Source organism: Salvia hispanica, chromosome 6 (assembly GCF_023119035.1).
Source record: "Salvia hispanica cultivar TCC Black 2014 chromosome 6, UniMelb_Shisp_WGS_1.0, whole genome shotgun sequence".
NCBI lineage: Eukaryota > Viridiplantae > Streptophyta > Magnoliopsida > Lamiales > Lamiaceae > Salvia > Salvia hispanica.
In genome coordinates, this window is record NC_062970.1 from 33,573,995 (window position 1) to 33,600,242 (window position 26,248).

The window sequence follows — 26,248 nt, forward strand, 5'->3', positions numbered from 1 at the left end:
AGGAGAGGATCAGCTAATGCAGTGATGGATCAAGAAGACAAGAAGGTGGAAGATAGGATCGATAAACTGGAAAAGGCCTTGCTAAGTGCGATCGAGAAATGCAATCCGCATGCTCCAGTGGAAAATGAGAAATCCCTTGGTCAAGAGGAAAGGCAACTGCAACCATACTACAGTCAACCCTACGAAGGAGAGTGCCACGCTCAAGCAAGTTCGATGGGAAGTTGGAATCCCGATGGAAGTTGGAATCAAGGGAGACAGAGGGACGCTCCATGGAGGACTCACCCAAACTTCAGATGGACTGACCATGATCAAAGCCAGCCACCTCCCTTGCAGCTCACGAATTTTGCACACCCTCCGGAGAGGCAGTCCAATTGGCCAGGGAAGGGACAAGAAGGACAATTGCAGCTGGGATACAGGAATCAGGATCAAGCTAATTGGGGAAACAAAAATCAAAACAACCCAGGAAACTCCTATGTGCCACCTCACCAAAGGAATAACCAAGGCAATTTTCAGAATTCCCAACAGAACCATCAAGGGAATCAAGGGTCTGGTGGCCAGTACAACAATCAAGGGTCGAGTAACCAATACAACAATCATCAAGGAAATTTTCGACAGAACCAAGGTCAAGGACAAAATTTTGGTCAATTCAACTTCAGACCACAACGGAGTTTGGATGACATGGTCCATGATTTGGTAAATTCACAGCAGTTCATGCAAGGTAACCTACATTCCAACAATGACATGGTGCACAAGTTACAAGATGCTCAGTCAGAGCAAAAAGCCGCCATGGACATGATGGCAAAACAACTTTCCCAGATCGCAGTATCTTTGAACGAGATGCGAGGGAATGAAGGTAAACTTCCTGCTACCGTCAAACCGCCAGACCGGGCAAATATTAGTCAAATCACTTTGAGATCTGGGCGGGGTTACGAAGGGCCAACGTTGGGAGCTGATGAGGAAGCGCCTATGCAAGCCAAAGAAGGGAAACAGAGTCAGAAACAGCAAGAAGGAGGCGCTGAACCAAGGGAGATCATTGTTCAGAGAGACCTCCAGAAGGAAGATTTAGGGGGATCTCTACCTCGACCAAGGGACCCGTTCTTCCTAGACCCCGAACCTGAGGAAGTAAGCAGGGAAGGAAACAAAGCAGTTGATGAAACCCAGGCTGGTACTTCCACAAATGCAGTAAAGCGAGCAAAACCATTTCCATATCGAGGGGAGGCGAAGAAGAAAAAGGATGATACAGAGGATCTCATGGAGATTTTCAGCAAGTTGGAAATCAACTTGCCATTCTTGCAAGCCTTGAAAATGCCCACCTTCAGTAAGTTCATCAAGGAGTTTATTGCAGGGAAAACCAAACTAGATGGGAAGATTGTGATTGGAGAAACTGTGTCTGCTGTGATACAAAAAAGAAGGATGCCCTCAAAATGCACGGACCCAGGTATGTTTACATTACCCATTTCTTTAGGGGATATCAAGGTTGAGCATGCCATGTGTGATCTAGGGGCGTCAATAAATGTTTTGCCACTTTCAATCTATAAAAGGTTAACTGGGGTAAGAATGGTTGATACCAAAGTAGTAATCCAGCTAGCAGATAGAACTTGCATTTGCCCTGAAGGAGTGTTGGAAAATATTATAGTCAAGGTGCATGAGTTTCTATATCCTGCTGATTTTTACGTGATCAAGATGAATGATAATGAGTCTGCTGAGTCTAGTGGGGTACTTTTGGGGAGGCCATTTTTGCGTACGGCTAAGACCATTATCGATGTGTTTGATGGAACAATTTGCTTGGACTATAATGGGGAAAAATATACCTTTCTCAAGGATAACATTTTCAACAGATACGGAGTTCCTAGAGCCATCATCTCAGACCAAGGAACACATTTCTGTAATCGCACCATCGAGGCTTTGATGAAGAAATATGATGTACACCATCGAGTGTCAACTCCTTACCATCCTCAGTCTAATGGCCAGGCAGAGATTTCTAATCGCGAGATCAAGGCGATATTGGAGAAAACAGTTAATCCGTCAAGGAAAGACTGGAGCAAAAGACTCGGGGACGCATTGTGGGCCTACAGAACTGCTTTTAAAACACCTATTGGAATGTCACCCTACAGACTTGTGTTTGGTAAGATGTGTCACTTGCCTGTAGGAATTGAACACAAGGCATACTGGGCAGTGAAGGAAATGAACATGAAGCCGATAGCATGCGAAGAAGAGAGGAAGTTGCAATTGCAAGAGTTGGAGGAACTTCGGCTGGAGTCGTTTGAATCTGCCATGTGGTACAAAGAAAGAACGAAGTTATGGCACGATAAAAACCTCCGGGTCAAGGAACTTCATGTGGGACAGAAAGTGCTCCTTTTTCAGTCTCGGCTTAAGCTCATGCCAGGGAAACTGAAGTCTAAATGGATTGGCCCATACACCATCGTTGGCATCCGAGCAAATGGAGCAGTAGAGATCCAGGGAAGTGCTCCAAACTCTGTTCCTTTCCTTGTAAACGGTCATAGAGTGAAAGTCTATAGGGATAATTCCGAGTTGTGTGTTGTGGACGAGATTCCACTACACACACTCCCTATTATTGCCTAAAAGGACGAGGGTAATTTCCGATGAATTCCTGGGTCAAGGGGTAAGCTGATAATTTTGAAAATTCACAACTAAACCAGGGAATCTCGGAAATACAACATGTAAATAGTTTAATTTTTCTCTAAAAAAATAAAAAAAAAAAAAAAAAAAAATGATAAAAAAAAAAAAATGTACTTATGTGTATATAATTTCGAAGCACCAGACTCCTAGGGGAACCCGTATTTTATGCCCTAACCTCGACCCAGGGGTCTGGAATCTTCAAATTTTATTTTGTAGGGCATGGTCGAGGGGATTCGCCAGGAGAGAGCCTGAAGGAAGGAGTCAAGGAGGGAAAGGATATTTTGAATTTCAAATTCTGGCCGATAATTATGGGAGACGTACGGTTGCTTACATCACGCCTGCAACCGCACCATCTTTTCACCAGAAAAGGCAACCGTCGTCCTTCTCTCTCCATCATTCCTCATTAGACAAAAAAATTGTGTTTGCTCTTCCTTCTCTCTTCATTCACTCTCTCTCTAAAAGACAGACGAAACCCTAACAACAAAATCGCCCAGTTCTTTTCGTTTTCTTTCAGATCTATACCGATGGATTCGACCAAGGGAACTGAGTATGACCCCACTTTGTTGGCCGAATTAACACAGAAGGTGGGAAGCATAGAGAAAGCGAAGGAGGTGTACGCCCTATTCACCGCCAGTCTGATGCCGTCTGCGCCGACTGTACCATCACTGCCAATTCCGGCGGATTCGGCCGCAACACCGGCAAATCTCTCTGAAACAAGATCGCAAGTCGCGGAACTACCTCATGCAAGGGGCGTTTCGCAAGTAGCGGAGACAGAGGAGGCTTTACACAGCAATCTGAGGACGGTGAACAGACGCATGACGAGACCTTGAAGGAGACAGAAGGTAATGTACCGGAGAACCCTAATCTTGAGGGTAGGGAAATGTATGAGGGGGAAACCCCTACTGCTGATGAAATTCTTGAGGGGGAAACCCCTATTGCTGTTGAGATATGTGAGGGGGAAACCCCTGTTGTGTTTGAAGTTCGTGAGGGGGAAACCCCAGTTTCTGTTGAAATTGCTGAGGGGGAGACCCCTGTGTTTGAGAAGGCTGTTGAGGGGGAAACCCCTATGTTTGAAACAACTACTGAGGGGGAAACCCCTATTCCAGGAGATGTCAGGGGGGAGAACCCCATCTATATCGAGGGGGCAACCCCGATGGTGGTTGAAGAGGGGGAAACCCCAGAAAAGCTGTTGGCGGAGTCAGATCTACATTCGACGGCGGAACCGGAGCCCGAGGAAGGGCTAAAATTGATCGTGGACCTGGTTGATGACCAGGAAACAAGTGAGCCCAAGATTGATGAAAGGGCCGAAAGGAGGCGCACCAGGAGAAGCCTCCTTGACGAAGTTGATGACTTCATACCTGAAGCGACAGAGACAGAGGCGCGCTTGGCCAAGGAGAAAGCAAGAAAAGGAAAGGCGCCGGCGACTGCATCTACCCGGTCAAGGAAAGCTCCCTCCGTCCAGGAGGTCGAGGAGACCCTTTCCCCTGAGACCGAGGAAACCCTTGTCGACGAGCACGAGGAGCCCATCCCTGAGCCAAGCTATAACTCTGAGGAGGTTGAGGAAGAGCCAATTCCCGGACGCCCCGTGATTTGGCTGACTAAGAGCTTGCTGGAGGAGATGAGACAGTTTGACGACCAGAAAAGAATCGCGGTGTACAAGGAACGATGCAGCGCAGGAAAGATGGCCAAGTCGGGAAAACAGTATAGCAAGAGGGAGCTCAAGATGATTGCATGTGACAAAGAATTCCGCGCCTATATCCAGGCAATAGGGTTTGAGTGGCTGTTGCAGCACAGCCAAGAGAGGGTACCAGTGGATCTGGCAAGGGAGTTTTTCTCCACTTTTCGTTTGAAGAATACCTCAGACCTGGACGCGGATTCCATCACATTCAGACTCTTCAATCAGGAACACGAGTTGAGCATTAGGGAGTGGTCCCTACGGATGGGGTTGTTCACTAAGGAAGAAGATGAAGAGGGGGCTTGGAACGACAGGATGGTGGGGATGCCAAAGAACACACCTGGGTTCAAAGTCCAGACAGCATGGGAACTGGTCACGCACTCTAAATCAGGGGCGTTTAAATCCAGCTACTCCAAGGCCTCCCACATCGAAGATCGGATCCTCCGTTTTGCTCAAACATTTATCAGTTACAATTTGATGGGCAGTGCGAATTCAGCCCTCACTACTACCGATCTCTACTTCACTTGGTGCATGGCAGAGGGTGTTAAGGTGCACCTCGGATATTGGATGGCGCAGGCGTGCCACCAGATGACGAGCAACCCAGGACGTCATATGTACACCTGCCACCTCATCGGCGCTTACCTCCAGAGGAATATAGAAATGAGAATTGCCAAGGCTGCTCCACTTGTAGTCATGTGCGACCCCCCAGAGGTGTTCAGTGTTGATTATTTCTTCAACAAGGGGTTGCTGCAGACTCAAGGCACCAAAACTCTCTTCTATTCTTTAGGAGACAAGGTGAAGGCGGAGCCGGAGGAAGCAGAAGAGGCCATGCCAAGTGAAGAGATCGAGGAGCTGCGGAAGGAAGTCCAGGACATGAAAAAGGAGATGCAGATAATGCGGAAGGATATGATGAAGGAACTCGGTGGGATAAGGAACGAATTGATGGGAAATCGGGAGGCAGTGCAGACCCTGAGGGGAAATATTGCTGATTTGGCGGTGAAATGTGCCAAACAGAATGATAGGATGACGGAAGCGGTGGAGCTTTCAATGAAAATGTTGAAGTGGATGCAGCAGACGCTCCCCTTGACCCAGTTGAGGACAACTCCTGGGTCCAGCAGTGAAGTCAGGCAGCCCACCCATAGCAGTCCCTCCGTCAAGCGACCACAGCAGTCGCTTCAGATGATCTCCCCGACCATTCCCGTGCAAGTTCCAGCCCCACCAAAATCAAAATTGATCGTGAGAAAGTCAGTACCGGAAATCCCAGAGCAGAAGGAAGAAGAGCTGGAGCAGCCAGCTAGGAAGAAGGTGAAAGTGACCCGCCCCGGAGTCCCACCCCAGTCTGGCTCCCGAGGGAGCCAGCCCCAGAAATGATCAAACATCTCTTGACCAAGTAACTTTTATTTTTCGTTCTTTTCTTTTTTTTATTGTCTACCTGTTATATATGTGTTTATCACTTGTTATATCTTCTCCCACTTAGCCCACTGCGTGGTCTAAGTGTGAGAAGTTCGTGTTTTCTGTTGTTTTATTTGTTTTTCTATGTTTTTCTGTGTCTTTCTCCCACTTAGCCCATTGCTTGGTCTAAGTGTGAGAAGTTTTATGATTTTAGTTTTGCATTGATCTCTCTGTTCCCCCCTTCACGACGATGGCTTAGGGACAAGCTTGAGTGAAGTGGGAGGGGGAGAGGAGTCAATGCATTACCCGTATTACATGTTAAGAGTCTGTTAGTTTTAAGTATTGTCACATGAGCCAGTGGATTTAATACGGCATGATTCCCTTAGTGAAAGTAATTGAAGATAGGAGGCATTTCAACTTAGAAGCTTTTTCCTTAAATGAGCCTAGTTAATTTGAATGAAGCGAGAATGACGGAGAATGCCTCTACTTACTTAGTTGTGAAGCCCTACTATATAGTGAGTTATAAACCTCAGATAACTTTGAGCTAACAAATGTTTAAGGGCCACCACTGAATGCTTAGGGAAGAAGAGCTATGAAGGAGAAAGAAAAAAAGGGGGAATTGGGTTATGAAGGCATAAGCTGGACGAAGTCCAGGGTAAGGCGGTATAAGCTGGACGAAGTCCAGGAAAAAAAAATGGAGGAACAAGCTGGACAAAGTCCAGATAAAAAAAAAAAAAAAAAAGAGAGAAAGAAAAAAAAAAAAAGAGGAGGAATAAGCTGGACGAAGTCCAGAGGGGGGAATGGTCTAAAACAGGAATAATGATAGCCTGACCCAGGAAGGAGAAAACTCTCATAACCCAACGCTTCAGTGGTGTAGCATTAACTTAAGAGAGAATCGATCCTAACATCCCTGGTGAGGAATGAGTGATCGAGTGAACCTAACAATTGGGTAAGTAGAGAGCTATCTTGACAAGCTGACAGATTGGCTAGGTAAAGGAAGGGAAAGGGCCTATTTGGAGGAGTGCAAACTATTGGAATGACCTTAATCTTGTGGGGACAGATGCCTAAAAATTGAAACTAGCTCATGTATATATGTGTTTTGCGTGTTTGTGTGGTTTTCTTATATTTCTTAGTTTTTCTTGTGTCTAGGTTTAGGAGTCGGTCCAGAGATAACCTCGCTTGAAATTTGCCTTAATCTTTTTCTTTTCTTGTCTTTATACTTGAGGACAAGTATGGTTTAAGTGTGAGCAGTTTGATAAGGCTAATTTCATGCATCGGTATGCGCAAAAAAATGTTATAATTTGCTGGGTCTAACACGTTTCCTAAGCCAGGTGTGTGAAGAAAAGCGCTAGATCAAGGAAGTAAGGAAGGAGATGGTCTAGCGAGAGAAAGGAGTGAAAATGAGCAGAATTTACAAAGAAAAGTGGCGTGACAGAGGAGTCTACAGCTGAGGGCAACAAAGTCATTATCAATACCTCGCTGGGCCCACCTAAAACGCCTATATATAGAGAAGAGCATGCAACGCAAGAGATAGTTTTTACTCTTCTTAGCTCATACATTTACACACACACTTGGGAAAAATTCTGGGGATAATCGTGATAGGGGGGTACTTTCTAAAGATCTCGAGTTTGGTAACACCGTCCTAGTGAGGGCGAAGATACAATTGTTTTAATTTCAGCTGTTTTTTTGCTAGTTTCCACCGTCGAACTTCACTTTTGGGAGTCGACTTTGATGTTGATGATGTTTAACTGCTTATCGCTCATGGATCTGAGTTTAGCTGTTTAATTTCAAGTTATTTTGCTTAGATCTCTCTGCTGTTAGCGTAATTCTTAAATTGCTATGTCGATCTCTGCTTATTTCGTTATTGAGGTGTTTGATGTGGAATTTGGTGACAGATCTGTGGTTGATTGAGTGTTCGGAGCTTAAATTTGTAAATCTGACGTGATGGAGAATTTCTTCTGTTTGGAGTCCGTGTCGGACGCTTGGATCCGGAGTGGATTTAGCGTCTGAAGTTGGTTTTGGCGTGTGAAAGAAACAGTAGTTGATAGACTTGTTTAATTTCCTTTGTTTTCTATTTCACTTCGTCTAGGTATGCAGATCTGTTAAGTTCTTCGTTATTTATGCATAGATTTGATTTCAAGTTAGTAGCCCTGTTTTTGATTTGCTTATGTGTTTTCTCAAGAAGTTTTATGCGAATTTGGTTGTAGAAGACGATGTCACTGTCAGTTAGTACGAGAGTTAGTTATTCTGCCACTTTCCAGTCGTACTCTGCTTTTTCTTAGATGTGGTCCCACCGTAGAATTATCTCCTAGGTCTAGCTGTTAGGTTAAGTTTCTTTCTAATATTCCCAAGTCAAGTTAATTTTAATTTTCCTCAACCCAAGAAAATGCGTGGCAGCAGCCAACACCAAAAATACTCCCAAATCCTTGATTACGAGTCTTACGCATCCTTCTCTGTGGGATCGATCCCTACTTCCCTATACTAGGTTTAGTAAAGTGGTTGAGGGTTTTTGAAGCGGGGAAGTACTTGTGTGTCCGACGACCGGGATTCCGCACAACCTACGAGTTCCTAGACCAAGTGATCTAGTGGACTTGCTGGATCTGGGGAACCTGCCTTATTTGAATATCGCAACACTGCACACACACTACACTTGTACTATCACATCCTTGTAGATTTCATCATTGTAGAGTACCAATAATACCATATGTAATGCACTTTCAACTTCTTTGTGCTTACAGCACTGTTAAGGACACAAGTCAAATTCCAAATATTTGACAATTTTGATAAAACACATATACTTTGATTTAGAAGCTTGCCTAAGACCACGAAGGTCTATATAAGCTTCCAATCATGCGTTTCTTGCCCTTAATTACATATCAATTAGAATGTTCTAGTAGATGATTTCCTCAAGACTTCTATTTATAGAAGACTGTCTTGACAATCATAATACATACATTCTAATTTATGTAAGTTCTAATAGACAATATGATCGAATAAATCCTGGCACAACGATAGCGAGAAGATAATTCTCTTTGAGCATAACCCATTGTCATTGTCTAGCCATTTGAGATCCACATTTACACTTGCAAAGATACTTGCTCCCACTGACTGACACAGCCTGTAGGTAGTATTACAAGTCTTGTAAAATATGTTGTCTATCATAGATTGTAATATGGAATCTATCACCTTTTCAAAGATGATTATCCAAATTAACCAATACTACATTGTAGTTAAAGGGATTATGTTCAAGTTAATCTAAGACTGAGTCTTACGACACTCTTAGACCCATGAACTTGTTGTGTTCCAGTGGAACGCTCCCACTACGACATGGTTCTTACAATCTTAGGTACTGAAGTTGATTTTATTAGTGCAAAAGTTTCTAATGGTATGACTTCTTGGTAATGTGGAAAATCTGATATCTCTCTCTTTATTTTGAGAGTTATCACGATGTTAGGCTTGTAGTTCATCTCTTGATCTTCATGCAAGAATTATATCTTTGAAGATTACAGAACTTATAACCTTACATCATTTGGGACAAACCTTAAAACATGACTCAGTACACAACTCCAATTTCTTGGACACTTTTCCAACACGTGTTGGAACAACATTACACCTTGAGATGTGCTAGACTAGAGACACTCTAGTCCACAACTCGTGTTTTGTAGAAGGTACTGATGTTGGTAGTTTCTTTAATGTTTATCCCATCAATGATAAGATTTTAATGAGTACAACTCATCACTTAATCAAACTTGTCTTAGAAAGACTTCGATTCCTTCTTACATAACTATCCCATTCATTAGATGAATGCTTGGATTCGTTAATGGAGATTAGACTCTCACTACTGATCATAACCCTTTGCTCGTCTCCTTATGGTGTAAACCATTGAGACTTGCTAGTCTTTCTATGTTGCACTTCTATAAGTATTCTGAATCTCTTGAAAAATCAAATGATTCTAACTCATAGTGCATCAAATAGACTTTCTCAACTCTCAAGCTATTTAACGAAATGTTAAAATCTTGATAGTCTAGATCAGTTCGAACAATTGCTAAGTATTTTCTTGGCCTTAAGACTAAGAGCCATAAATACCTTATCATTCAATGATTAAGAAGTTGATGTGTTGTTGAATACTCAACCTTGTCGCACTTATATTATTTTAATACTATGATGCCTTAAGCATCAACCATAAAACAATAGTTGAGCATTAATAGCTCCCACTGCAACAAAAACCTAACTGGATCAAGATCTCTTACTTAGAAGTTGCATTGTCATGTAAGTCATTGTCCTTCTATAAAATAGGTCAATCCAACTCACAAAGCATCTTTTCTCGCTTTAAACAAACTTTGACGACAATTCAGGCTCTCCCATTTTCATATCTAGTCTTTTGTTCAAATGAACTAGGACTTTAAGAAAAATGCAGCCTTTATGAATTCGCCATCTATCATGTTACTTTCCTCTAATAGTAATATAACGACTATTATTCTGAAGATTTTCTACTTTTCAGTTAAACCTTCTTGTAGTCATTTCTTATTACTTTAGGCGATGACTTGTGTCAGAAACTATTTGAGTGATCAAAAGATCCTCAAAACATTCTGTCACTCTAGGATATTCCAATCGAATCATCTTGACAGATTCTATTTATATCCATCTTTCATCGTCATTAACCAAGACTTGTCGAGCTACTTAAAAGGAAAATAGCTTGACCTTATTCCTCAAAGAGCTTGTCAAGTACAAGACTTGTCGAGCTACTTAAAGGAAAATAGCTTGACCTTATTCCTCAAAGAGCTTGTCAAGTACATGCATAATGCATTCTCGAACATTCTTCATGGAATTATGTCGAGGAAATGGAGGACATGAATCATTGAGTATAAACTCAAAGCTTTCAGCGATGAGAATCTTATCCATTTTCGTTTCCGGTCTACATAATTTAGGCATTCGAGTTTACTTTCTTTAAGGATCGCAAACAAATATTAAATGACATAATGAAGATTTGGCAAATAAACTTATTATCACATACTCATGCTCAATACATAATCGCAAATAACCACAAAACAATTATGTATCTTGCAACTGTAAAATTAAAATTTTGTACCCTCAAGCAGAGGTCAATACGCATTAAAATTTTAGCAATTTTACTGGTCACAACACCGACGAATAGTCCAGAGACCGCAGCACGGCATGGCCGCCAAATGTTTCCTAAGCACGACCATCAGATTTAGCATTACAGAATCTTGTTTCTACAACACACTCTCATAACAATGCTCATGTGCTGATAACAAAACCAAGCTATCTCATAAATTCTGTTTGAACTTCTGAAACTTGTAATTTCTTAGGATTATTGTCCCCACAGCATGAGTGGCGATAATATTAGAAACTACTTTCTAGTTCATACTATTTATATTTGAGAAGTCTGCCCTTATGAACTTGCTATTTCTTAGGATTATTGTCCCCACAGCATGGGTGACGATAATATTAGAAACTAGCTTCATAAATTTGCAAACCAACCGATGGAGACCGTATACAACGCACTTGTTGTAATCATCACTTAGATATTTTTATATGGTTTTTGCATAATTATCACATAAGCAGATAATCCACTTATAATAGATAAACACCAAATAAACAGATAAATCCATTTAATGCATGACATTTAAACACACAGGATAATTATCGAAAATTATTTAATCTAGTCAAGGGAGAATCAATTAAATAATTCAGTTTTATCTTGGATAATGTTTATCCAAATTCATTTAGGATTTATCAAGATAGTATTAACTATCTAAACCCACTTAGGATTATTCTAGATTTTATTTCGATAAAATCAAATCCTACATTTCAAGATAACGTTGATCTAGGATTATCATTATTTAAATTGTACTAGGATATTACTAGATAGAAACACTTCCATCATAATCCATAAGATAAAAATAAAATCCAATCAATCAAGATTTATACAAATCTTAATTCTATTTAAAATAGACATCCAGAATATATCAAACATTACTTAGGATTTCTTAGATAAATAAATTTATCTAAATCCAATTAAATAAGGATTTTCTTATATATCATTAACATCCTAATCTATCTAGGACATAAATCCAAAAGATAAGGATAACTTGGATTAATACTTATTTTAATCCATCTAAGATTTGTCTTAATAGAATTAAATCTATTCAAATCCATAGGATAAAATAAATCAATATTAATATTAATCCTAATCCATCTAGGATTTAACTTGGAGTAAATCCATATAAATCCATAGAATTAAATAATATTATATTATAATTATTCAAATCTATCCAAGATTTATCTAGGAACAAATCCATATAAATCTATAAGATAAGAATAAAATATTATATTATCACTATCCAAATCCATCTAGAATTTATCTATGAATAAATTCATATAAACTCATAGGATAAGAATAAAATAATATTATCATTATCTAAATCCAACTAGGATATGTCTAGGGATAAATCCACATTAATCCATAGGATATAAATAAAATTAGATTGTCATTATCCAAATTTAACTAGGATTCATCTGGGAATTAAATCCTTACAAATCCATAAAATAAGGATAAAATCTGCAATTAATCCATGATTTAATACAAAATTAAATCTTTTATAATAAATAAAATCCCCAAAAGATATATTCAAATCTTATTTCTAAATTATTCTTGAATTATTTCCAAATTTGAATCCAAGGATTTTAAACCCTAATCATATTTTGGAAAGCGATTTTTCGTTGAGCTATGCAAGGCGATGGAACACGAGTCCGGGAGCCGTTGCCGGACTCCCACTCAAAACACCGCCGCTGCTGCCCGACAAAACTGCTCTGTATCCGTTAGCACTGCCCCTGCTCGCTGATCGCCTACCCAGCCATAGGGACTACCCGACGTCACAGCTTGCCAGTGGAGTCGCCCTTGGTGCCGTCGCTGCTGTTGGCGCTGTCTCTGTAGCCGCCGGCGCTGCTCACGCGCAGACCGCCGTCCTCGGCACAAGACGCCGAACTGCCAGACACCAAAACTGTTGCATAACAGCAGCCGCTGCGTGCTCCCCACGTCACCAACAATTCTCTCGCGAATCCAAGTCGCGTACAAATTGAATGCATACAAATATGATTAGCATATATGTACCACTACATTCACGTAATGATTACAAAGAATTTGAGTGATGAATTCCTCAGAATGTCCATGACAATTCCACAACCGGAGGCTCAAATTCTTTCGGTGACGCCATGGTCTGCGCATTCGACGACGTGCAGCCCCAGCGCGAGCGCTGGCTGCACGTCCTTATCGAATGTGCTCTCGTCGTCGTTCTTAATCCCTTCTTCGTTATAGTGACCAAATAAAGAAATCATGCATTCAAGCAATTCACATAACATGAAATTAATCCACATAATCAGAGCCAAAAACTGGCTCTGATACCAATTGCTGGGGTTTGGTGCCCCTTGCACAGCGGAAGACTTGTACAAAACAAATAAATCAGATACGGATCTATTTGACCGATTATGCGATTAATCAATTCACATGTTAAACAGATAATTGCATGCTAGAACGCAAATAATTCATGCTCAAAGAAAGTAAATCCTAAAACATGAATTCTACGGTTTAGGGTTACCGATTTGATTCTCCAAAGAATCGACGATTGCTTGCGCCTTCTCCACGATGATGATCTTGAGTACTAGACCACGGATCTTCTCTCTGGTTCCCGAACTGTATCTCGATATCAGGGTGGGCTGATCTTATCAAAATACTAGGACTCGAATAAAGAAGACAGAAGAAATCCTTTTGGGAATAGGTGAAGAATTCGAAATCCTCCACAGCTGGAGAGTTCGAAATTTTTGAAAATTTTGAGAATAAAAATTGTGATTATTCTGTCTCCTTTATTCTCCTATTTATATTAAGTTCCTTTTGGGCCCAGACAGGGATCTATGGAAGGTTTTGGATATGGGCTCGCCCAATTAGCTTTTTACTAATTAAATTGAACCCACAATTTAATACAAGCTTATATTGGAATATTACGAGCAGCCACTACAGAAGTAATATTGCACTCTCCATCCAAATCCGAAATTACAAGTAATCCGGTTATTTTATTTCCCGCGCTTAAGATATAAATGTCCATTAATTAATTAATGTCTGCTATGGACTTAATTAATTAACATCTTATTAATTCCAAGAGTGGACTTAGCAAGAAACACTTATTTATTATTCATAGAGTAATAAAACTCCAACTGGCCAGTTTTCCGAATAATAAAACCTTGTTCGAGCTCCTCTTGAGGACATTATCAAACGAGACTCACCTCGCGCGTGATTCAACATAATAGCAATCCTAGCACCGCTAGATATTAATCACCACTACCCAATATATCAGGATTATTGGGTTGCGAAAAACCCGCACCATTTGATAAGTCAAAGTAGTGCATAATCAATACCGTATGCTCAATGCTAACGTATGTAGATTAAGAAATAGTTATTTATCAAGACCTAGTCTTTCAAGTAGATAGCATAAAGACATGTCTTGCTGTTAGATCCATTCAGTGTTATACCACACCAACGTCATCTTATTTCATAAATGGCTTAGAAATAATCGGACTGACATTGCAACCTTTCACGATAGGTAGTATAAGCCTATCTGGGTTGTAAAATTCTTCCTTTTCTTTTGCAAAGCATTGCATAGAACCGATTGTGTTACCTTAAAGTGGACGACGCCCACAACCGGTCTACTAAGCAAAAGACTTAGACTTTGTTTGCTTCTTATACATTTAAATGTTTATAAAACATCTTATAAATGCACAAGCAAACACAATGTAATAATATACTAATTCTATTCGTGCGAAATGGTTTTGCTCGCTTTATTGCATCTTATAAAACATCTTATAAATGCACGATATGGAAATGGTTTTGCTCGCTTTACTGCATTTGTGGAAGTCCCAGCCTGGGGTTCATCAACTGCTTTGTTTCCTTCCTTACTTACTTCCTCAGGTTCGGGATCTAGGAAGAACGGGTCCCTTGATCGAGGTAGAGATCCTCCTAAATCTCCCTTCTGGAGGTCTTCCTGAATAAGGATCTCCCTTGGTCTGGTGCCTTCCTCTTGATGTTTCTGACTCTGTTCCCCTTCTTTAGCTTGCATAGGCACCTCCTCTTCAGTTTCCAACGTCGGCCCTTCGTAACCCCGCCCAGATCTCAAGGTGATTTGACTAATGTTTGCTCGGTCTGGCGGTTTGACGGTAGCAGGAAGTTTGCCTTCATTCCCTCGCATCTCATTCAAGGAAACTGCGATCTGGGAAAGTTGTTTTGCCATCATGTCCATGGCGGCTTTATGTTCAGACTGAGCATCTTGCAACTTGTGCACCATGTCATTGTTGGAATGTAGGTTACCTTGCATGAACTGCTGTGAATTTACCAGATCATGGACCATGTCATCCAAACTCCGTTGTGGTCTGAAGTTGAATTGACCAAAATTTTGTCCTTGACCTTGGTTCTGTCGATAATTCCCTTGATGATTGTTGTATTGGTTATTCGACCCTTGATTTCCCTGATGGTTATTGTACTGGCTACCAGACCCTTGATTCCCTTGATGATTCGATTGGAAATTCTGGTAGTTTCCTTGATTATTTCTCTGATGAGGTGGCACATAGGAGCTTCCTGGGTTGTTCTGATTTTTGTTTCCCCAATTAGCTTGGTCCTGATTCCTGTACCCCAGCTGCAATTGTCCTTCTTGACCTTTCCCTGACCAGTTGGACTGCCTCTCCGGAGGGTGTGCAAAATTCGTGAGCTGAAGTGGAGGTGGCTGGCTTTGATCATGGTCAGTCCATCTAAAGTTTGGGTGAGTCCTCCATGGAGCGTCCCTCTGTCTTCCTTGATTCCAACTTCCATCGGGATTCCAACTTCCCATCGAATTTGCTTGAGCTTGACACTCCCCTTCGCAGGGCTGACTGTAGTATGGTTGCAGTTGCCTTTCCTCTTGACCAGGGGATTTCTCAATTTCCACTGGAGCATGCGGATTGTATTTCTCGATTGCATTTAGCAAGGCCTTTTCCAGTTTATCGATCCTATCTTCCACCTTCTTATCTTCTTGATCCATCACTGCATTAGCTGATCCTCTCCTCAATATGCTTCGCGGGTTATCATAGGCCTTCTTTGCCTCGATCAGCCTCCCCAAGGTTTCCCGAGCTTCACTTGCCTTATTCTTGGTAAAATTTCCCCCGCTCGAGGAGTTCATCAAGTCCTTTGATTCAGGGTTTGCACCTTCATAGAACAAATAGTAAGTCTCCGCTTCTATCATCCTGTGGTTTGGACAAGCATCCAGCAGCCCCTTGAAGCGGGACCAATAAGAACTCAGAGACTCATCGTATTCTTGTTTGCACTCCTGAATCTCCTTCTTCAAGGCATTCGTCTTGTTGGATGGAAAAAAGTAATCCAGAAATTCCAGTTTAAAATCTTTCCACGTGTTGATCGAGTCCGGTGGAAGCCTCAGCAGCCAAGTGTTCGCCTCCCCTTTGAGAGCAAACGGAATTGCTCGAAGACGGTAGTCCTCCTCTGTTGCCTCGTTGGGTCGCTTCTGAATGCTGCATAGTTTGCTGAACTCGTTCAAAAATTCATAGGGGCATTCGTTCCTACGCCCAGAGAAAGTAGGTAGAACTCCAAGTACATTCGTCTTGATGTCGATCGACCTCCGTCGTGGGTTCGAGACTATAGCATGAGCGGGTTCACCGTCAAGATGTGCGGTGAGCGACCCTATTTCCGGATCGGGGTCTAGTAGATGAGCCATATCTGGGTCCTTCTCCTCCTCGGTCTCGGAATGCTCTAGTTCGGTTGATGTCCCTGGGTTCTCCTCTGTCGATGAATTCCACTCCTTTTCACTTTCTGACTCGAACGGAAATGGATCTTCCGTCCTCAATCCTGATCTGGTGGTGATGGTAGATGTAGATTCCTTGACTCGCCACTTGTATTGGCCACTCCCTGATCCAGATGAGCTTGCCCAACTTCCAGATTGGAAGCCTGCTTTCATAAACTGTCAGGGAGAAAGAAAATAACAGAAATCAAAATTTTATTTCCAAATCCTTAAATGAAATAACAACAAACGCCATCCTTCCCCGGCAACGGCGCCATTTGAAAAGCCAGATATTCCTATTGTGTGTGTGTGTATTCAAAAATAGAGAATAACAGGTTCCCTAGATCCAGCAAATCCACTAGATCACGTGGTCTAGGAACTCGTTGAACGCGAGGAATCCCGGTCGTCGGACACACAAAGTACTGTTTTCAAAAACCCTCAACCACTTTACTAAACCTAGTATAGGGAAGTAGGGATCGATCCCACAGAGAAGGATGCGTAATACTCATGTTCAAGGATTTGGGTGTGTTTTTGGTGTTGGCTGCTGCCACGCATTTTCTTGGGTTGAGGAAAATCAAAATTAACTTGACTTGGGAACTTTTAAAAATTCTTAAGCTAACAGCTAGACCTAGGCAAAATCATGAAAGAGCGTAGTAAAGGAAAATTAACTGTTCCGACACTTGATCTAAGAAAACTACTACACTACTAGACCTAGGAAATAAACCTACTGTGGGGACCATGTCTGAAAAAGCAAGGTACGAATGAAAAGTTGGCAGAATAACTAACTCTCGTACTAACTGACAGCGACATCGTCTTCTACAACCAAATTGCGTAAAACTTCTTAAGGAATGCAACATAAGCAAAATTAAAACAGAGCAACTGACTTGAAATCAAATTAATGCATAACAAACGAAGAACTAAACAGATCTGCATACTCTAGACGAAGTAAAATAGAAATCAAGAAGAAAAACAGAATCTATCGAACAACTATCTTTCCACACGTCGAATCCAACCTCAGACGCTAAATCCACTCCGGATCCAAGCGTCCGACATGAACTCCAAACAACAGAAACCCTCCATCACGTCAGATTTAAACCAGGAACTCCGAATACTCAAACAACCACAGATCTGTCACCAAATTCCACATCAAACACCTCAACATCAAAATAAACAGAGATCGACATAACATTTGAAGAAATAAACTAACAGCAGAGAGATCTATGCAAATTGACTTGAAATTTAACTGCTAAACGCAGATCAACAAACGGAAAGACAAATAAGCATCATCAACATCAAGGTCGACTCCCAAAAGTGAAGTTCGACGGTAAAAACAAGCAAAACAACTGAAATTAAAGGTAATTGTATCTTCGCCCTCACTCGGACGGTGTTGCCAACCACGAAATTTCTAAGAAAGTAACCTTCCGTTCCCGACTACCCCAGATCCATTCCCAAGTGTGTGTAAAGTGTGTGAGCTAAGAAGAGTGAAAAAGTGATGATTTCTTGCGTTGCATGCTCTTCTATATATAGGCGTTTGAGTGGGGCCCAGCGAGGTATAGATAAGACTTTGATGCCCTCAGCTATTGACTCCTCTGTCACGCCAATTTCCTTGTAATTCCTGCTCACTTTGCTCCTTTCCTTCGCTAGACCATCTCCTTCAGTACTTCCTTGATCTAGCGATTTTCTTCACACACCTGGCTTAGGAAAAGTGTTAGACCCAGCAAATTATAACATTTTTTCGCACATTACCGATGCATGAAATTAGCCTTATAGGAAAGTGAAGGAAAGTGAGCAGAGTTGAAGAGAAAAATGGCTAGACGAAGGGAGTCGAAAGCTGAGGGAAACAAAGACTATTCATACCTCGTTGGACCCACTTCTATGCCTATATATAGAGGAGCATGCAGCACACACCAGAGACATGATTTTGCTCTCAGCTCACACACTTACACACACTTGGGAAAACATGGGAATTGTGGGGTAGTTAAGGGTTTCTAGGGGTTTCATCTTCGGAGAGAGTTAGTGGTAACACCGTCCTCACGGAGGGCGAAGATACAATCAGTTTACATTCAGTTTTTGCACTTTTATCTCGTCGAACTTCATCGTTTGGGAAGTCGATTTGGTTGCTGGATACTTACCGATTATCTATGCATTTAGTTTATGTCATGATGGTGTTTATTTTGTGTTGATTTATGTTGATTATGAGTTTTTTGTTTGAAGTTTTATTTCGGCAGTTGAATGTTATTCTCTGTTTTGGATGTTTCTGTGCTTGATTTGGGAAATAGGTTGTGGATCTGTGTTGTTGTTGTTGATCGGTGGTTGTTTGGTGAATCTGTAGCTATGGATATACTTTTGGTCGGAGTTTGTTTCGGATGCTTGGATCCGGAGTGGATTTAGCATCCGAAGTTGGATCTGAATAGGAGAATCAAGTTGTGCATGGATTTCGAACTTTCTGCTCTCTTTTAATTTTACTTCATCTAGTAGCTGTAGATCTGTCGTAGTTTTAATTGTTCTTTGTTTAATTGCTTTAAATTCATTCTGCTTCGTTTTGATCCACGTTCCACCTCTGTTTCTACTGAAATTTTTATGCAAATTGTTGGAGAAGATGATGTCGTTGTTAGTTAGTACTTTAGTTAGTTGTTTCCCAGCTTTTCATCCGTACTTTACCTTTTCAGCAATGGTCCCCACCGTCAGTTTATTTCCCAGGTCTAGGTAATTTAGAGAATAGTTTCTTAGATCTAGTAATTGTCCTGTTTGTTCCAGTTATATGCATGATTTCTATTTCTGCCTAGATCTAGCTGTTAGCGTAGCAGATTTCACTCCAAGTTTAGTTTAATTTCCTCAACCCAAATTGCGTGGCAGCAGCCAACCCAAAAATTGTCCCGAATCCTTGAACATGTTTAATTGCGCATTCATCTCGTGGGATCGATCCCTACTTCCCTGTGCTAATTTTAGTATACGTGGTTGAGGGTTTTTGAAGAGGTATTCTGTGTATCCGACGACCGAGATCTTCCAACGATCCGTGAGTTCCTACACCTTGTGATCTAGTGGATTCGCTGGACCTAGGAAGCTTGCTATTCCTTTTTGTGCACACAGTCTAAACAAAAAGTCTAGCAGCTTCATGGGCACTAACTCATTCCTCTCATTCTTAACCACCTGGATCCCTGATTTCTTGGGGACCATATGGATTGGACTGACCCATTCACTATCGGGTACCGAGTATATAATGCCCAGCGAGAGCAATTTCAAGATTTCCTTCAATATCTCTTCCCGCATGTTTGGGTTCACCTTCCTTTGCGGATCTCTATGTGCTTTGGCTCCCTCCTCCAGCCTAATGTGGTGCATGCAGACATCTGAGCTTATCCCCACCAAGTCCGTAAGGCTCCATCCAATAGCCTTCTTATTTTTGCTCAGCACAGTTAGTAGCCTTGCCTCTTGCTCTTCTGTCAACCCACTATTGATGATTACAGGGAACGAGTCTTCCTCACCGAGGTAGGCTATCTTAAGATTCGCTGGCAGCTTCTTCAACTCCACCTGTGGGGGTAGTGTATCTGTAGGTAGAGGGTTCTTTTTAGAATCCTCCTCTTGCTCATATTCTCCATCTGATTTCTCCTCCATACTGGCCGGTAGTAAAGCCCCTGCGGATCCCGCTAGTTCCGACTTCTGACAGAATTCCGTAATTGCTCCTTCGATCTCCTCGTCAGTTAACCCTCGGCTACTTGGATCAGATCACACCATGCAGCTGCTTCCACATCAGCCTGGGCATACACATCCAAGGCTTGGAGTTTTTCCTGCAATAATTTGGTCTCAAGAAATTCTTGGACTAAGGGGTCAATGACATCAACATATCATAGATTTTCAGAATCTATTGGTTTTTTCATGGCTTTATTGATGTCAAAAACAAATTTTTCACCATTAAAGTCAATGCAGATTGTCCCCTCAGCCATATCCACAATTGTCTTAGCCGTTCTTAAAAATGGTCTTCCTAACAATATCCCGCTAGACTCCCTAGCCTCTGGTTCACTCATTCTAATTACATAAAAATCAGCGAGGATAAGTAAAGTTTTGTATCCTGACCAACACATTTTCTAACACACCCTCAGGATTTATACATGACCTATCAGCCAGTTGGATCAACACCCTAGTATTTGACAACCTTACCCCCTTCAACCGATTATAAATGGATAACGGCATAACATTGATAGATGCTCCTAAATCACACATTGCATGCTCGGTTTTCACATCTCCAATTGTTATGGGTAAAGTAAACATACCTGGGCCGGCTCTCTTGGGTGGTAGTTTCTCCCGCACAATAGCAGACGCTATCCCTTCTACCATGATTTTTCCATCCTCCCTAGGCCTTTCCGGCTATGAACTCCTTTATGAACTTCCCTAGAGGGGGCAGTCTCACGGCTTGGAGGAATGGTATGGTGACATCCAGCTTTCCAAAGATCGACATGAAATTCACAGGGTTTTCTTTCTTCCTCTTCGTAACAAATCGATATGGAAACGGTTTTTCCCCTTTAGCCTCTTCAGTTAGTCTTTGTGGACTTTCCTTTGGTGCCTCCTGGGTTTGAGGTCCCGATGTGGGTATTGCTCCTTCAGGTTGCTCGTTTCCCGGTTGTGTTTCTCCCTCCTTTACTTCCTCAGTAGGCTTCTGGTTTAGGAAAAACGGATCCTCCATCTGAGGCAGAGGCCTCTTGAGAACTTCCGCTGAGACAGTGTCGCTCAGCACCCTCGCTCTACTAGATTCCCCAATAGGGTTCTTGAGTTGAGTTCCATTATAGCCTGTTCCGGACCGCAGTGTAATCTTACTCACATTTGCCTTTTCATGTACATGGACTGTAGATGAGAGTTTTCCTGAGTTCCCTTTCATTTTGCCCACCGAGTTAGCGAGCTGGGCCAACTGCCTGTTCATCATATCCATATTTGCCATATGCTCCTTCTGGGCACTTTGCATTCCTTGCATAGTTTCGTTACTGGACTGCAAGTCGCTTTTAATGCTCTGCTGCGAAGCAAACATCTCTCTCATCATGTCCTCCATGGACCTCCTCGACCTGTTTGGGTGATGGAATTAGTTCGAGCCCTGGTGCTGGTAATGCTGGGGTGGGGGGTTTGACTAATAGCCCGAGAAATTTTTGGTTTTGGTTTTGTGGGTACTGGTTATCTTTGGGCAGGAGGTTTGTACTTGGTCGTGGTTGTTATGTTGATGCCCCTGGTTATATTGGTTACTTTGGGTTTTGGTTGTTAGTTGTTTCGCCGATGGGGTGGCACATAGGCAGGGTTCGGGTTACGGTTTTGAGGGTTTCGGTTCGAGGTTGTTGGTTCCTTCCTGCTGCTTGAGTTAGGCTGGGTAGTCAAGGTTCGTTGGGCCACGGTTGAAATTTTGGTTCGGGTGGGGGTTGGGTTAATTCTGAGCCTGATTTTGGTTCTGATTCTGATTTCCATCTCCCCATCGGAAGTTTTGGTGGTCCCTCCACGGTGCATCCCTCTGCCTTCCCGGAATCCATTTGCCCTTAGAATTGTAATATCCTGCGGCATTTGCTTGCTCCACATCTGGCGAGTTGTCCGGCTGATCATATGGTAGTTCTGGGGCTTCTTTTCCTCCGGTCGGAGAAGGTGGTGGAGTGTTCTGCTTGATTGCAGTCAGTAATTCCTTCTTTAGTTCCTCCATCTTCAAATCCGTCCTTTCCTCCTGGTCAGTAGCAGAAGCACTTGCTACCCTTTCTCTGTTGTACCCATCCCTTGCGTTGTCGTATGTCTTCTTCGCATTCAACAGTTTGCGTAACACCTTCTTGGCTTCACTGACTCTCAACTGTGTGAAATCGCCTCCGGATGATGAATTCGCCAGATCCTTTGTTTCTTTGTTCATTCCCTCATAGAAGGTGTGGTGCACCTCTATCTCCTTCATGCGATGGTTGGGGCATGACTCCAGAAGACTCATGTACTTCTCCCAGTACTCACTCAGGGTCTCATCGTATTCTTGCCTTATACACGATATTTTCCTCTTCAATGCACTTGTCTTTGAAGACGGGAAGAACTCAGCTAGGAAAACTGACTTGAAATCGGCCCATGTATTGATGGAGTCGGCTGGCAGGCGCATGAACCAGGTGTTGGCCTCTCCCTTTAGGACAAAAGGTAGGGCTTTCAGTCTGTAATCATCCTCGCTTGCTCCTGCTGGCCGCCTCTGCGCCTTACAGATTTTGCAGAACTCATTTAAGAATTCGTAGGGTCCCTCGTAACTCTTCCCACAGTACGTTGGTAGGATTGCAATAACGTGGGGTTTCACATCACAGGCGGTCTGGCCTGGGGTGACCACTATGGCTTGTGGGGGATCTCCGTCAGCATGTGCAGTAAGTGTTGCGAGCTCGGGATCGTCCTCACCTTGGTCAGCCATTCTCACTAGTGCTCTTACTGGTTGGAGTGGAAGCTCCGGGAGTTGGTACTCTAGATCTTCTTTTTCCTCGTCGCTGCTCGTGCCTAGGTCGGACAGTGCTGTCGACAGGCCAGAACGAGTGGTAACGAGTATTGTTCCTCGGGGAAGTATCCTTGGTCTCCACTGGCCAGGAGCCGAGCTACTTCTCATAAACTGAAAATAAAAAGAAAATGAAAATTATAAACAGTATGTACACCAAAAAGATCACACACAATAACAGGTATGAACGCCATCCATCCCCGGCAACGGCACCATTTTGAAAGTGCAGGTTTTCTCTCGGTCAACGTATGTAATTGCAAGAGTGTATCCAACTGATCAGGATGAGATTCCCGACCCAGCTGAGTCGTTGGCACGATAACCGGAACTTGGTATCAAACAATTATTCCTCAACCCACTTCTATTGATTAGTATAATGGAGGTAAGGGTCGAATCCCACAAGGATGGACACGTTCGGATACTGCGGTGACATTCCTGGGTGTTTTTGGTTAGCTACCACGCTTAGGTTGAGATTTTACCTAGGCGAGAAATAAAGGTGGTACTCTACTGACTAGTAGGCGTGAAAATAACAGGCATGTGGTTGTGTTCGTGAAAATAGGGGACAAGGTGTCTTAGAGGTATACGAAAAGTAGACAGTTACTAAAAGAGGAAATTTAGACAACAAGGTATATCTGGTGGCTGGTTGGCTTTCTGACAGGTCTGGAAGGTACAACTGAAAAAGTGGGGGACAAAAGCAAAAGTAACTCAAAAAGTAAAAGTGGTCCAAGGCTAAAGTTGATTTTGACGTTTTCTTCTTCACCAAGCATTAACAGAAATCATATGAACACAAACTCCATGACTAAACTCAGATTCATAATTTCAAACTCAAGATCCATTGATTAAAATGCTTAACTTAAGATGAACAGCTGAAATTGCAGACTACCTCTACTGACTAACATGCAAGGTGGTGATCACAGTGCAGAACAGGAAACTCATGCACGAAAACTCAAACTGAGACATAACTACAAATTTCGATCAACAACTACAGATCTAGCCTACTCGAAAGAAAATACATGCACGCACTTAGAAATTAAAGGCGATAACTAAATCTAACTTTCCTAGGCAGAATGAAGCAAACTCAAACCAAAGAGACATTCGGAATAGAAATTTCATAACTTAAACGTTTGGATCTTCACTAAGTACTTCAAAAGGCAACAAAGATAAATGTTTGCAACAGATCCAACGAAGTAAGCAGGTAAAAATTAAACTAGAAAGCAAATAACGATTGTTTTGCCACTCCGGGCGGTGATACTGCTATACTACTACGACAAACTGGCTGGAACGGTAGATTGATGACTTCTCCGGCAGACTCTTGGACGTCAAGTGACCATAGCTGTGGCGAGGAACGAGAGATTGGATAATGCTGAAGGACTGATCTTCTAGAGAGAATTCTACTAAGTGTGTGTGAGAACCGAGAGTTTGCGAACTCCGAACCAAACTCTGTTTTCTCTCTCCAAGTGGCTTCTTTTATAGGGAGGCTTGCCCTTGCTTTTAGGGTAGACTTCCTTCACGATTTGACTTTTCTGCCCTTGTTAATGATCATCCCAGCTATCCTTCTTCTCCATCTCGAGCCTTTTCTCTGGCATGCATCCTGGTCAGTATTGCACCCTTCTAGCGCTCTTTCACTTGCGTCACCTGAATCGTCTCCTACTGACTTGGATCCCTTAATCCTGCACACTTGAGCAACTGTTTTGCAGATAATACATGCATTTCACGACTGAGCAGTAACCAAGGCTTAGAATACGACTTATCATACAAATGAATATATTAAGTTTGCATTCATTTAATTCCTAGAATATATGTTTTAATGAAGGGAACTCATGCTGCTACCATGATTTGCATGAATGCTCTAGCTCTTCTGGATTTTGAGACTCCATTTTTCGTTTTTCCTCTAACTCAGATATATCTGGCACATATTGTAAGGAGAAACTTCAATTTGTATGCATTACTTTCTCTTGGTATTACCAGGAATTATTTGCTTACTAAACCCCCGTTCTTGGAGTTCCTTTAGAATAGAAGTATTCCCTGTAGATACTTGGAGAAGTCAAAGCTCCAAGCTGCATAACTACAGTTCTAGTAGAGATAATAGATCTCAACAAAATTTAGGCACATTTATAAAATCACTAGCCTGTAAGGCCTACCTGGAAGGTTATCAACTTACGTTCTTTGGACATGGATAAACTACTAAATATCCAGTCTTGAGTGATATTTCCCTTGAAAATATAGATGCATAAATGATTAATCTAAATATAGATCGTGGATGTTATTAATTTATTAGTTCTCCACATGGCTTCGTTTAAACTTTGAAATAATTTTTTATATGATAAAAGATGATCAACATTGTATAGATATGAAGATATTTAAGGGATGTTGGTTTTATTATGTTTGAATAAAGAGAGCGTTACGTCTAAGATCAATTTGAATTGGAGGATAGCCTGGTCTTCAGCGTTTTAAACATCATAGATATCGTATTATAGGTGCAAAAAAATGACACTTTTCCTTCTATTTCTACATACACTATTATTTTCTCCGGCTAGAGAAATTACCTCAAGTTGGAACAGGTGCAGGATACAATACGATGTGTGGTGTTGTCTTCTACAGAGGCATCACTTGGAAAATGATATTTGTCGTATTTATGATACGTGTTGGTTGTCAGGTTCTGTGCAACATACAAACTTTGAAAATTGTGGTACTTTTGGTATTTCCTTTTTCTATTAGATGGAGTTTTGGATAGTAAATTCATTGTGCCTTCTCTCTCTGTCCTTTAACAAACACTCATTCGCATACTGAATATTTTACTGTGTGTTGCGGGGGGGGAGGGGGGGAGGATTTGATCTTTCCTGGCTTGATGATGGGGAATACAATAGCAACATTTATCAAAGACTACCATTTTAGTTGAGATTGTGCAGCTTAGTTGTTCGTGACCTTTCCAACTTGGTAAGCCCCAAGACATTGTTACTTCAGAACACTTAATAACCCTCCTTGCGGGGGGGGAGGGGGGGAGGATTTGATCTTTCCTGGCTTGATGATGGGGAATACAATAGCAGCATTTATCAAAGACTACCATTTTAGTTGAGATTGTGCAGCTTAGCTGTTCGTGACCTTTCCAACTTGGTAAGCCCCAAGACATTGTTACTTCAGAACACTTAATAACCCTCCTTGCAGTTGTTTCCAAGTATTCTCAGAAGGATTGGCTATCAAGCTACGAGACACTAACAGAGTATGTTGTAAGTGCTTGTT

General features: G+C 41.9%; 1 pseudogene; it reads left to right on the top strand.

Annotated features, from left to right (window-relative positions):
• Positions 1–26,248, top strand: part of LOC125195180 — a 50,621-nt pseudogene that overhangs the window by 20,424 nt on the left and 3,949 nt on the right.